Source organism: Dasypus novemcinctus, chromosome 4 (genome assembly GCF_030445035.2).
Source record: "Dasypus novemcinctus isolate mDasNov1 chromosome 4, mDasNov1.1.hap2, whole genome shotgun sequence".
In the NCBI taxonomy this organism is placed as follows: domain Eukaryota; kingdom Metazoa; phylum Chordata; class Mammalia; order Cingulata; family Dasypodidae; genus Dasypus; species Dasypus novemcinctus.
The window spans coordinates 22220718-22236123 of NC_080676.1; the positions used below are offsets into that span (position 1 = coordinate 22220718).

A 15406-nucleotide genomic window follows, 5' to 3' on the forward strand; every position below is an offset into this window, starting at 1 on the left:
TTCTGTATCACAGTAAATGTGTTGCTAAATAAAATGAGGATCATGATAATGAGGAATATATGTACGTAGTAAATATATCAGAATTAGTATAACAGTAAGAATGAAAACTAGTAATGTGCCTTAGTTCATAAATAAGCAGTATTTTAAGCACTTATTTTTTCTCACTCAATTTTGCTTTTACTCTTGCAGTCTTAATTTACTATGGTCTAAGAGTGTATTCAGTTTGACAATTAAATTGCTTACAAACTATAGATTTGGGTATATTAGCCACTTCAGACTTTCAGAACATTGGAAAAGTACATAATTTTATGCTGAAGAGGATTTTTTTTTTTCCTGGCTTGTAAAGAGCATACCAAAAGAGAAAAAATTAAAACAAAAAAGTTAACACTATAAACCACTATTAAATTGATATTATATTTTAGAAATGATTCAAATAATAAATGATGATACTTTACATGTTTTCTTTTGTAGCATTCTCTCAACTAAGATTTAGATAGTCAATGTAAAGAAAACCTCCAGTATTCATTTTAATTTAATGCCAAGTTATTTATATTCTTGAAAAATAAGCTTTTACAATATAGTCAGTTATACCTATTGAATTCTTCTATTTCAAATACCTATTTTTCAGATGTTAGGGGGTGGGACATAACATTGCTATCTATTTGCGAAACATGTAGCAAATCTCTTTTACCTTTGAAAGCTTTATAAAGTCATTTATTTATTCTAAATAAAATAGGCAATTTTATTTAAGATAATTAAACTTTTTATTTCACTATTATAAAAATTTGTGCATATAGAGAGCATAGCTGATCAAATTTATCATCAACACACCAGGGAAGAGATGCTAAAGTATCTCCCATTTGATATTAAAGCTCTGAGAGAGTATTTTATCCTATATGTATGTGACCCTATAGGCACATATTCAATGAGTATTTCAGTGACAGGTTGATACACAATTCCCTTGTTTTCCCCTAATGATTTAGAAGATGAACTAACTATAAGGAATAACTCGTGTAGCAAGGTGTTTTGTGTAAAAGTTTAAATCCCATTTCCTAATCAGAAACTACAACTTTATAAAGAAACCTGGGAATATGCTTTGTAAGTCAACTTCTCTGACATAAGCTTTTCTGTAATAAAATTCTCAGTGGTTGCAGCTGTGTTGGTAATACTAATAGCTATATTCATTTACCTGTTTATATTATTATGGTTAGAAAATCTTTTGAAAATTATTTTTAAATAAGTAAAAATTTTTATTGGACATGTTTTGAATCATGTTTCAAAGCATGTTTTGAATCAAACTATGAGGGCACTAATACTAGAACTATTTTTTTTTTCCGTAAGATCTTGGTGCCCTGCTTCTATTTTTCTTTTTCTCATTAACTCTTGAATCTATTAGTGAGTGTTAGAAACTAAGAACATTTTATATCTAAAGCAACATGGCACTTGGAATTGAGTTTAATTGTAGCTTGGATGTTTAAAATGATGGAAAATTCTGATTACTTTGAATAGCTGCAAAACAAGTTCATGTACACAAGACTGTTATTGAGTTAAAAGAGTTATGTACTTTGAGATCCATCTTCTATTCAGGAAATGTGTGGCATGTGTCTAGTTCATGCGAGAGGTGAGAGATGTAATGTTTCTCAGACACAGCACGGGTGCCTAGGGACCCAGTTTGAGAAGCTTATCCTGTCATTTTCCTTGCCAAGGATAAGTAGAGGATTTCAGCTATCAACATTGCTAATCCATCACCTTTCATGCTGAGCAGTGTCTCTGCCTTCCCACAGACTTACACAAAGCTTTTTATTTTCTTACAAAGAGATCCTATTGAGGAAATTTTGAGACTTTTTTTTAAAAGCTTTAGCAGAAACACATTCTGTGCTTTTTAGATAGGGGAGCAATTTTCCATGTTAATGATTAGGCCACAATTCATGACAGTCAGTGGAAATGGGTAGCTAAATAAATGGCCTTTTATTTAGCATTAATGATAGTTATTAATATGCAGAAATGTAAGTAAAAGCAACTGCTAAGGCTTGACGGCAATACTTAGTTGTTTGAAGTATAATAGATTATTGGATTAGTCATTTCTTTTTATGAATTTCATGATAAACAGGAGTAATTATAGTGAGAACTTATTCTAATATTCACTTATAATAAACAGAGCAAAGTTTTTTTTAAACTAATACTATTTTTTTAAAAAAATATAGAATGCTTCACGAATTTGTGTGTCGTCCTTGTGCAGGGGCTATGCTAATCTTCTCTGTATCGTTCAATTTTTTTTTTTAGTTGTGTGCTGCCGAAGCGAGCAAATAATACCGTATTTCTTATACAAATATAGTCAAATATACATCTGCCTACAGCATTATGCCTAATCTTCAGACATGTTTTTGAAATATTTTCACTTGGAGATGAAGTTTGATTTCTTATAAGAGATAAAACTTTCTGTACTTTGAGTATTTGTGCTTTTTGAAATATTGGTAGTTACTGAGCTATGTAATCCCTGTGCATTATAATTTGATTGGCATGCTGTCCCCTTGATACCTTTGGGCCTTGGCCATCTCTCAACTTCATTGTTCTGTTATCTCTGAATTCTTTCACCTTTCTAACTGTCCAGCCTTCAAAACTGTTGGTTCTGATCTCTTCTTATATTTCTCTCCAGAGTTACAAAAAGTGACTTAGACATTTTGCAAGATGGCCACTGCAGTGCTGGCCGTTGCATCAGCATTCTAGAAAGCAGGAAGAGGCAAGGGCAAAATGAATTGCTGCATCCTACCTAGCCCAGTCAGGCAACGGAGGTCTTCTGAGCAGAGTGACAACCAGTGACTTATCCTGGCCTCTCATTGGCTGATTTTGGCATCAGGATAGCTGGTAACTAGAGTTTAAATGTCTCCTGGATTAAAATCAAGGTAGAAGAGGAGAATGGATTTTGGAGAGGGAACTGGCAGTCACTGAAATTGGAGATTTAGCCTCATCCTGCATCCTAAAACTTCCAAGATCAATTAAATCCCACCTGAAGAGTTATGAGGAGAATGGGCGAACCCCTCCTCACTTCCCTGTCTAGGTCAGCACTTTGCCTACACACTGTTTCTCCTCTGTACCTTCTGCCCTCCTCATCCCTCTGCCACCCTAGTTTGCCTTTCTTTTGTTCTGTCAAATCGTGGTATGTTTAGTCAGTAAAACGTGGCATATCACAAATGAATTGATTTTTTTCTATATAGAAAAAGAATACCAATTCATTAAAGAAATTTTTCAGTGCTGGTGCATATTGGCACACAGTGATATATTTATAATTAAATATAACAGGCAATATGCGTGCCATAGAATGGGTCCCAAATGATTTTATATGACAAAAGAGCCTGGAGTTATTCTGATTTTTATTTCTGCTTCTTCCCCAACTGTTCTTTAGTTCTTATTTCTTCTGTATGAAGTAAAATAATAAAATTAGTTACTATTTATTGAAAATTATTACTTGCTCAGTGATGTTTTCACTACTTCTTATTTTCTTTCATTATATTTAGTCCTTATAAAAACTTTTAAAGATAACTACTAATATTACTACCATTTCACAGATGGGTACACAGAGGTACAGAGATTAGCCAGTATGCACAAGGTCACTCAACCAGTGAAGGGGGACTTGAGCCTCATCAACTGATTTCACAGCTTGTGCTCTTAAACATATGTAAAACATTAATTCTGAATTTACATACCCAAACCGTAAGGAGTCAGCAAAGAAATCATCTGACAGTAGTGCTTAAGAATAAAAATGAATATCTGAATTAAAAACAGGGCTTGAAACATTAAGTATATAGAAATTATTATTATTATTTTTAAGGAGGTACCAGGGCTTGAACCCAGGACCTCAGATATGGGAATGGGTATTCTAATACTGAGCTACATTTGTTCACCTAATTATTGTATTTTAAATCAACATGTGAATCAACAAGTGAGGTTATGTATCTGCTCTAACTATATATATAAGGCCATATAATAAAAAGGTATTTTAAATTATCACCTTTGATAAGTAGAAGTCAATGTATAACATATATACCACCATCACCACCCCATGTGTAAACAGCTGTGTTCCAAAATTTTAATTGTTCAGAAGTCATTTACCCAAAAAAACCCAAATGTGATAAGTCATTGGGCCAACCCTCAGAAGCCAAAGTATTCCATAGGATGCTTGAGTTACAGTGTAATATGGGTAATACCCTGGACTCGTTATTAATTAAACCTAGGAGGCGCCACAGAAGCATCAAAAAGAGTACCAAGCTGATAAATCTTAAGTGCTATTAGTGCCATGGTAGGCACTGTGACCCCAGCTGCTTTTGTCAAGCTCTTTTCTATGGAAAAGTTGTATTTCAGGTTTAGTTTAGGGTTCCAGGAAGTCATTCTGTCCTTGGACACTTCCTGAGGGCCAGTGCAGGAGTGTTTCCCAGCTCCAAGTTTGGGCTACTCCCTTTCCCTGGAGTTGGCTTTCAGCAGGGCCAGGACTCAGAATCTAGAGCAACTGAAAACGGAATATGGGAGCAGGGTGGGGGTGGCGTTTGCAGTTCAAGCTTCCTGTAGTTGCAGTCCTCAAGATGGGAAGAATTTTTGTCAATACGTCTTCTAGTTGACCTCTTTTCTTTACGCCTGGGCTTGGTCCAAAGGGTACTTAGTATTACTAACAACTTCTCCCTATCTTTCCTTTCTGAAATTTTCTAAAGTGTACCTTTTGTTTTGACATGTTGCTTTCTAATTACTAGTAGCAGTGGGGAAATAGGTGGGTGCTAAAAAGATCAGATTCATACTTTTTTGGGGGGCTTTGATTTGTGGCCATTTGATTGTAGGCTATAGTTACGGGATCAGGAATAAAGACCCAGTTATGAGGAAGAAGGACATTTAGGATAGGGATTTCACAAGTAAAGGAATATATCTTACATACTTCCTATGTCAAACTTCAGGGAGGAACATATTTTAAAAAGTCAGTCTTCAGGGGCTAGCAGCTTCCAGGGAGACTAGTAAGTTAGGCGGTACTGAAGTGGGGGAACATTTCTCCATAGCATTTGGAAGGTGGGAGGAAGCGGAACTTGAGGAAGGGATGGAAAATTGCTGTGGTGGTTTATTTTTCCTTTTTTGTCCTCTCTTCCCTCTTTGTAACTACCAATTCTGAGACCACATGTGGGAAGGGAAGAACTGGGGGAATCCCCAATAAGAGAGTTCCCATCGCCACTGGGACATCCGTGGGCAGCTGGGGCAACTGTCCTTGGATTGTCATTGACCAGTTGGGCACAGTCTATATTTTAACTGGGAATTCTAGTTTCAGGTCCATCAGCATTCTTCTAATGTTGTCTAAGTTTATTCAGAGATTATTTTATTTTAATTTCTGTTCATGATAATTGAGGCATAATGTTTTTTGAGATCTGAGACTCTACCATTTCAAGACCACACGTGACTCAGGTATCTTAAGTTAGAATTTATCTCTCTGCATAAAATTCAGACTTAGTGTGTAGGCTTTTGGATTTTCATGATCACTTATACATAAGCCCAGACGGTAAGCAAATAAGGCAAGAAGCATCTGCCGTTAATAGTTGACAGTAAATTACACGAAGTAAAACATGGAAATTTAAAGTTAGAAAAGCTGGGGAGCTCTTCTATCATTTTCAATTTTCTGCACAAGCATGGACATAATCAGTGTTTAGGATCTGCTTGTGATGGATAAATTACATCTGTAATTCATTCTTTTACATGTACTGCATTCAAACGATAATTTGCTTTCAGATATCTTTGCTCATCTAATATTCTGAAATCATTCATAGACTGAAAATAAGTCTAGTAATGTCCCCAGGAAGCTTTTATAACCAAACAGTTTTAGCTCACCAAATGGGCCAAATTAGAAAAAAATGGTTTTAGAGAAAAAAAGAGCCAGATTTGTCACAACAAAATAAAATTCTTCTTTGGTAGATGACAGTGCTTTTCATAAAAAAATTCTCCTTTAAGTGAGGCAACTGAGAAATGAACCACGAAAAGAGAAATAACTGAAGAATTCGTTATTTATATAAAGAACCCAGTTTAAAAAGATCTGTGCACTAAATGAGCTTTCTTCACATTATCTCATATCTCTTCATTGCTAAGTGGAGGCTAATGAAATCTAAATCTAGCCATGAGAAAAGATCATCATTATGATTTTATTTATTGAGCTTTTTTTTTTCTTATTATGAACTTTTACTGCCCAGACATTGTCTTCCATGAATCAGAGTGGAGTAATAAATTGAAAACAAATGCCCACATAAGAAAATTCAATATATTAAAAAACAAGCCCATCAACTTAAACTTGGATCAAGAGTTAATTTAAACCCACATGAAAGAAGTATTATCTAACAGTGCCAGTGTTCTCATGGCAGTATCTATTGAAATAGCTCCCCCAAAGCATTTGAAAAATTATTAATATGTAGTAGTTTAACATGTAACATAACATGATAGTGGGTTAAGTATACATAGTGAGAAATGTTAATTGATTTTTTTTTCTTTCAGAATCTTTATTAGCTTCTCTGCTTCTGTATTTCCCACTGAGAGTGAGAAATGCTAGAGGAGAGATTTTCACCAAAAAACACACAGTTTTATACTACAGGTTTAATTAAGAATTTAAAGAAATTGTAGACCAAAGGATATGCCATCAGTGCACCTTAATGAAAGGAAAATAATCTAATCTCCCTCCTCCTTTCACCACATTTTTACCTTCTGTGTAGCAGCCATACTTATAGGAAAAACTGATACAAGGGTGAATAACATAGAATCCCTGTCTTTTGGATGTTCATAGAGACTATTAGCGTCCAAGCTTTTCTGACGAGTATAATGAAGATTAACATGATCATAGAATAATAAAATATTGTTTTAACTCTTCAGGTTTTTTTTGTACAAGAACACAAATTTATCCCTGTGAAATTTAAGTAGGCATTGCGTGTCCTCATGTGTCTGAGGTTTATTATGAGAAACACTGGAAACAGCTACCTAATCAATTTAAGAACGGATGTATTTCAGCTATGGTTATGTGCACTACAAAAGAAACCGCTTGTGTATTAGTCAGAATGGGCTTTATATAGTTAGAGATTTATACCAGATCCATCATCATGTTTCATAAATCAGCTAGATAAACCCAAGTCAGATTGAATTTTTTTGATAACAGAAATGGTTAATTTTACTTCCCTGTTTTGATTATCATCTATTAATTATATAAAATGGTGAGGCTCAGAATGATCACAGTCAGGAAATAACTGAACTGGGATTCAAAAATAGTCGGTCTGTCTTCAAAGCCCGTGCTTTTAATCTAAGTTTAACCTGTTTAAGCTAGCAACCTTATGAAACACTACATAGTAATGGGTATTTTATGCATGCAAAAATATAATGATATATTTTTAGTATATTGCATACATAGGCAGTATTTGTTGAGTCATTATAATTTCCTGAATTTAAGACATAGATACTTTTAAAAAACATGCTCTCTAATTCAGACTTTTCTCAATTCAGGAAACTGTTCATGTAATAATTGCTAATAAAATTTTAACGTTTAGATGGCTTTATCCTAAAGTATTAACTGAGGAGTCTGACAGTGTACACAGTCTATACTATGGTCAAGAAGAATTTTTAAAAATCGTACCACTTAAAGGGAAAGATACAGCAAATCAGAATATTCAGGCTGATTTAGGAAAAAACAAACAGGAATTTCATGTTTTCAAGACAAAGCATGGAAGTGAAGTAGAGGGCACCGGATTAAGAGGTTTTTCATTTTATAATTATCCTTATGATTTTTTTTTTCGCTTATAATAGAATATCCTTTCTTATTCGAGGAAGTAGTATAGTTGATATTTTCTTTTGCATAGAACCCTGAGACATTTTATAAGAGAGAGGCTGAGATTTCTTTTTTTTGTGAGTTTTCTTGGGCATTTATAATAATATTGGAGACAAAATAAAATGTGCTTTAAAATCTTTGTAAGTAAAGTTAAAATCTTACTGAAACCATTCACCTCCTTGACAGTGATTCATAAGCCTCCCTATTAAATAATATGTTACACTTCTCTATTTATGAAGTCATTTAGCATTACATTTCAGAAATCAGCTAGGAATAAAATTTCAGTAGTTAATTTTTAATATTTGCTTGGTTTATTGTTAATGCTGAAATATATAGGTTCAGTAAGTTAAAAATTTTCACATTAATAACTTAATTTTAATGATATATTTTTACAGTAGTTCATTTATTCTTAATTTTAAGACTTGCATTAAATATGTAATTGAAATTAAAATACTGTAAACATAAGAATCGATGTATTTTGTTGGTGATATGGCAAAAAGTGCATGTTTGTTCTCAGACATGGCTTTCAAAATGTGAAATTTTTGGGTTTACTTGGTGTTAAGTAAAGATTAGTTTGAATTATAATCCTGGACTCTTAAGAAATGTATCTCAAATACTAGTATTCAGTATATGATTTAAAATGCTTTGTCTAGCAATATATAATTATTTTCATAGAATAATTAATTTGGATGAATGTTAGCTCAAATGAAAGAGAAAAAATCCTGAAGATCAGTTGCTAATGACTAGTAAGGTGTTTACAATTATCCTTTCGTTTTGGCCATATTCTTCCTCCCACCCTCCCTCCCTCTCTTCCTTCCAGAACTTGTAGGTTTATAGAAAAATCATGCATAAAATAGAGTTCCCATATACCACCCTGTTATTAACACTTTGAACTAGTGTGGTGCACTTGTTACAATTCATGAAATAACATTTAAAAAATTGTACTATTAACTACAGCCCATCAAAAAAACCCATGCAATAGGGTTCACTGTTTATGTTGTATAGTCCTATGGCTTTATTTTCAATTTTTATTTTAGTAACATATATACAACCCAAAAGTTAACCTTTTAACCGCATTCAACATATGATTCACTGCTGTTAATTGCATTCACAGTGTTCTTGCTACCATCACCATCCTTTAGCAAAACTTTATAGTCAACCCAAACAGGAACTCTACAATTTAAGCATTAACTCCTTATTCACTATCCCTGCTCAGGCATATACTTGACTGTATCAATTTAGTGAAACAGCCAGTTAGAAATATTTCTTTAAAAATGGGATGTCTTTGATATATAAGTTCAAACTTGATAGGTAAGTCAAACTATTTTGTGTCTAGAACCAAGCTGATTATAGTGAAAAGTGAGCAGTGCTCTTTTTCCTTAGGTTCAATTTCTCTGAACATGGTTATTAGTTTGTTTTAGCTTTAACTTTACTTTTTATTTTATTGCTTATTTCATGCTTTCTGTCTAGATCGACTTCTGTGCTTTTTCCTTGGGATGAAACTTTCAGTGAAAATTAGTTTATAACAAATTAACATTGGTGCCAGGAATAAATTAGGGTGTTGTCATGGTGGTTCTTACTTAGTTTCCAGTGTCATCTTCTGCATTTCAGTCAAAGTCATATCTTCAGAATAATTACAAAAGGTCATATGCAAGTGTATATATAAGTGAAAAAGAAACCTTTATGGAAAAAAAAATCAAGATCTGGTTAAGAGCGCAAACCATATATTTAGCTGGATTTGTGTTTAATCTACCAGTCACTCCCTAGTGACTTTGTGCCAGTCACTTTACCTACCCCCCACACCTCTGTTTCCTCCTTTGTAAAATGAGTCTAATAATACCTGTTTTGAATGTTTGCAGGTTTAGTGAATTAAGTTACTTAATAGAAATTGCTTCATGTAGTGTCTGTTTCATAAATACCCCATAAATGGTAGCTCTTAGTGGTGGCCTTCTTGTTTGTATGCCAGAAGTAGGTCTAAGTTATTTTTCTCCTGTGGTAAGTACTTTGTTTTAGGTCAGAATAAATGTCACTTGTTATTTTGCATATTGTTCCGTAGGTATTCATGTATTATTTGTTAAAAATATTAAAAGCATTTTTTAACCAAAAAAAAATTAAAAATGTTTTTTAGCTATAATGTTTCACAATTGCATTATCACTATTTTATTTACTTGCCTATTATCAAGAGGAAATTCCTCTTAGTGTGTATATCACTTGAGATTAAGCTAATTGGGGTATTAATAGAATAATTTTGTACTTATATCACTGTACTTCAAAATCCATTTCATAAATGCTGTTTTCCATGAATGGGAAAGTGGTTGTAACCATCTGTTTCAAATGTAATTTCATTTAAAACTAATGCATCCTTAGCTTAATGCTGGTATACAATAAATAATTCACATTTGCTGTTTCAATTGCTGTATTATTTAAGTAAATATCCTCTTAAAAGACTCACCTAAGACTTTTTTTCAAAATTAACATTGATGTTTATTCAGTAAAGTACCTGCACAGGGTAGAAGGTCAAATATGAGAGTTGATTTTTTTTCATGATTTGTACTATACCATCTTTGTTCCCTTTAAACCCATATAGACTTAGTAAAGTATCTTTACTAGGTAAAGATTTATTTAGTAAAATATTTATCACTTATATCTTCAGTACTGTAAAGAAGCATCCAAGTTCTTACTTTTTTGTTTGTTTGCTTACTTTATCGCTGTTCAGAATTGGCAAGGATCCTATTCTAGCCCACTGAATTGTTTCCTTTTGCCCCAGGACACCTAACTAATTCACAAATTTGAGACTTTTGTCTTTGGTTAGAAATGGGAGAGTGTATACTTTTTCCAGCAAGTGGAGAAAAAACGAGTCCTATAATTTTATTGGTTCTTCAGAGATAATAGAGCCAAGTTATTTCCTGTGGCCAATTCTGGGTTGGCTTTTGCAGAGTATATAAGTTTTGTTATTTTCTGAATATTAGATGTGCATTTGTTGTTTGATTTACTGAGCTATGCCACTGCCTTCTTGTTAAGGCCTTTGATTAGTTCCCGTTCTGTTATGATGTGTATAGATAGGATGAGGCAATAAGTTAAAAGTATTAATTGATGTTGAAGGAGGACCAAATATGTATTCAAAGGAGAATGCTTCTTGCCTATTTAATTGAGTTGGCTATTTTAGGCTTTTAACATGTGGAACAATTAGGAGAAAGCATAGGAGGATCTTTGAGAACAGGGAGCATAGAATTTGTTTTCGTCTTTTTGTCAGATGCAAAAAAATGGTGCAGTTAGATTTCCTGGAATTTAGCAGATAGGAAAGACCTGATTTTTTTTTTTCATATATCTTTTAAAAATCAAACGAGGTAGCACCTTCAGAGGCTCATTATATTAAGAAAATTCATTTTAAACTGTTTTCATGGTAAAACCACCTATTATTGGATATAAGTAGATATATCAAGAAGGGTGTGTGTCTGGGGATGCTCCCATTTTTGGAGAGTTGCTGAGATAGAAAATAAAGCTAAATGAGTAAGCTGGGAACTGAATGAGGTCTTTTCACCTACTACGGCTTTGTTTCATGTTTCTTATATTTTCTTTTTAAATTTTCTATGTACATAATAACTTTTAAAGTAAGCCTGTTATTTACTTATTTTCTTTGATATTAATAGTTTGAATTTTCCAAACTTAAGACAATTCACACTTAAAGAAATTGCTGTCAGCATGAGATCATGGTGCCATGGTCTTCTAATGAATGTTACTTTTTTTGTTGTACTCACTCAGTTGGCTTTAATCCATGGAAAAGTTTTTATTTCCCATCAGCTCCAAGGTAGGAGCCAAACCAAAGTTAAAGAAACATTTCCAGCAGACAAGTTTCTGCAGATAATACCAACTGAGTCAACACACTTTCTTGCTTACCTTCTCTCTCTTTCTCTCTCTCTCTCTCACACATACATATTCTCTTCTTGTGGGAATAATAGATAAGGAGAAAGTATTGAAATACTTAAAGTGAAAATGAACCCTCATATTTATGAAGGCACTACTTATTACATAATATTTACCAAAATTAAATAAAAATTCATCATCTCTGTGGCCTCAAGGTTTGCTTGAGTTTTCAAACTTTGTTTGCTTCATGAAGAAATGGAGGATCACTTTCTCTCCCTATAGTAAAATCTTCCAGGGCTTTTAAATCCATAACTCTGCCACCTTTGGTTTATTTGGCTAGCATAGGAACATTGAAGAATGACACAAAGCTGGAGTAAACTAAACAATTCTTACTGGCCTTTTTGAAATGTTATTAAAACCCTGGCCTCAAAAGACGCAAATATTTAGCTGTAGAAGTGTGAAAACTTAGCACTGAAAGAAGAGTGTGTAAGAGATGCTGCCAATTCAACGACTTTGCTACAAATTCCTATTAGACTCAAATGTGTCCCTTGCCAGTGATGAGCCATATTACAGCAGGATCCCCTGGAATGCCATTTTGGCCAGCAGCTTACACGGCACACCTACTAGATGCCAAACAGTATGTCAGGTACTTTTCCCAGGCTTCCTGAACAAAGCAGAAGAGGCTTGGGAAAGTATATTTATCCGCCCAGCCCTACCATTTGCTCTACTACCTACACCTACTCGTTTGGAATACTCCTGGTAAACAGCCACTTTTTAAATATTGCCAATAGGAACTGGGAACATAGTATTTTTGCCATGACTTCTCAAACTATGTAGGTATATTTTTCTCATAGGGATAAAGCCATCTGGAAATTTTCACATACTTCAGACTCTCGTATAGAGCTGGCTTTGCTTTCTTATTAGCAGTGAGGATAAATTTAAAAACATTAAACAAAGTAACCTCACCAAGTTAGTAATTTCTTATTCATAGTTAGAATGTGGTGTAATGTTCCCATTAGGTTTCCATATTCAAAAATATTTTTCTCTCTAGAATACCATTTGCTATGGCTTCTGTTCTTGGTGTGTATTTGATTGTATTTTAGCAGGTTTCCATGTATTGCAAATCTTCTGTTTTGCTGTATCTCCTCTATTAAAGATAATAAAATTAGTGATTTGGTGAAAGAATAAGTGTTACTTTTAAAAGATTATTATAATATGTAGCTATGGAAATAAAGTTCTAGAGACTACCTGGTATGACTTCATAATTACTTAATTTTTGTAGAGAATTTCAGACTTTTTGCATGTTTTATTTAGTTTTATCTCCAAATAACTCTTCAAATTTATAATTGGTCCTTATTTGTAGCACTAAAGTAAAGGAAAAAAGATAGTCTGTCATAACTTAAGGTTATTCTTTTGTTCATTTGATTCTCTACTTTTTAATTGTAGTAATTTTAAACTTAGGAAACTTCTTGCATAAGGAGTGTTAGTGCTCAGATATAGCAACTGAGTTAGACTAGCTTGTGTGGATATAGTTTTAATATAAACTATCAATGTGAAGAAATTGATCCCCAGACTCCAAATAGAACTTTAGAACTTCTACATTATTTTGTGTGTGTTGTTCTAGGAAACAGGGAAATTTGATGGTCAGCCTTAGCCTGTCGTGTGTTTTGACAGCATGAATGAGTCAAACAAGCAATTTTCCAGACTGTTTAATAGTACAAAGGAAAGGGCTTCTAAGGAAGTCATTCTTATGACTAACTGAAAAATATTTTTTTAGTAACTGTTCTAGAGAAAAACAGGTCACAGTTGGAAAAGAAATCTCAAGAAATCTCGTGTTACAAGCATTCTGAAAGTGATTTGATCATTAAAATGTGTTTCTCTTTTGACAGAACTTAAAAGGATACCTAAAAGAGTTTAGTGTATTTCCAGTTATTTAACGAATGTAGTCTTGAAATTCATCAAGAAATTATTGAACACGATTACAAGTTTTAATTTAACCACCAAGACAGAACTTTGGAGATTCTGTTTCTTGAAGAAAATTTTTTTATTCCAGCAGACAAAACAAAACTGCATCATCATAAACATAAGAATTAAAATGCCTTACGTTTCTAAAATGACTGCAGATTTTTTCACTCGGTGTTTCTAAACTGCATTTGAATGAAAATAGGACTAGATAGATGGAAAATAACCTGTTTGTGGCCTTACAGATTCTATTCAAATATTTTGAAGGGTGCATCGTCCAGCAGCAACTATTCACCCAGTGCCATATTACTTAGTGTGGGTTTGATGGATTCAAACCACTGGGTTTATCATTACTGCATAGATCTTTGAAAGGACACGCTGTAAATCTCATTTCTAAGTTGTGACTAGCTATTACGTCAATTTGAAGAATAGAAGTAAAATCAATGCAATTCAAAAACAGATACTCCACAGTCATTCACATACTGTGGCCAGCTTTTAAGTTTTAAGTTAAGTCTTGGTTAGTTGTGTATCTGGACTATTAGATGTTTCAATACCAGATTAATATCTAAAATTTGGAATATAACCTACTAATCTTATTTTTATATGCATTTCTTGGAAGTGGCCTCTAGTATTTTTGAAGTAACTTGAAAGAAAATAGAGATTAAATTGTGTTTCCAAGTTAAATTAAGTTTTTACCAGAGTAACTCTTACTGAGGTAAATCATTTGAGTATTTAAGCCTCTACTACAATTAAACTTTTATAAAATTTTTAGGATTAAAAGTTTAGTTCCATGAAAAACCTGATTTTTTAAATCTGTATTTAAGATTTTTTGCAGTTTTAAAAGATTGCTCATACAATGGACAAAGGGTTCTATTGGGTATTTAGATATTGATTTTTTCCCTTTATCACTCAATATTGAACTTTAGTGATCCACAAGGGTTTGGGATTGCACACTTGGGAAGATCTTTTGAAATAATGCCATGCTGTCCATTCGTTTTACAAATTAGGAAACTGAGGAAACTTAGAGCGCAATCATATTCACAAATATCTGGAGGGTACCAGTATCTTTTAAATACGGCAAGTTGGCACATTACAACACAAACTGGAATATGCTGTCTTCATTTTATGAGAATGACATTACTGATACGGCTGAGAGATGAGAACTGCTCTTATGGTTGAGTTCAGATAAATAACTCTTGAACACTCTGATGCCTAGGTTACTGTGCTAAAGGCTTACAGAGTGGTTTGCTGTTGAACATCAGGATCTACCCCCAAAAATGTATGCATGGATATTCATACAGAAGTTCATTATGAAATTCACTGATGTAAAGGATGTACAGTATGTAATTTAAAATAACAAAATATGCGCTACTCGGTATTTTAAATTCCATACAGCTAAGTGTTTCTCACAGAATGCTTTCAGTGATTTTTGCCAAACTCCTTGTGCCTATAGCCAACCAGTTGACAAATGAGGGTAGTTTTGTCTCCATGCTCTTTAAGATGCTCTCATTGTACAATGATCATGGGATGACACATTTTTCGTTAAATGAATGACTTCTCTACGTTTCCTTACCATTTTATGTATTATAGCATAAATCACATTATACCTGGTTTTACAGTTAATTTGTGCATGTTTCTTTTCCCCACTAGAATGTATTTTTAGCTGCACTCTGTATTGTGCGTGTTCACTCATGTTCTTTAGGATGATGTTTTGAATGGCCTTGGTGCTCACTAAATGGTCAGTGAATTGAAAGC

The 15406-nt window shown here is 33.4% G+C and overlaps 1 protein-coding gene and 1 non-coding gene across 21 annotated transcripts in view; one reads left to right on the forward strand and one right to left on the reverse strand.

Annotated features, from left to right (window-relative positions):
* MBNL1 (muscleblind like splicing regulator 1) overlaps positions 1 to 15406 on the forward strand; it is a 208091-nt gene that overhangs the window by 65936 nt on the left and 126749 nt on the right. The window lies entirely within an intron of this gene.
* LOC111760619 (U6 spliceosomal RNA) lies at positions 2195 to 2298 on the reverse strand. Its single transcript, XR_002794257.1, has one exon. It is a non-coding gene; the product is annotated as a U6 spliceosomal RNA (small nuclear RNA).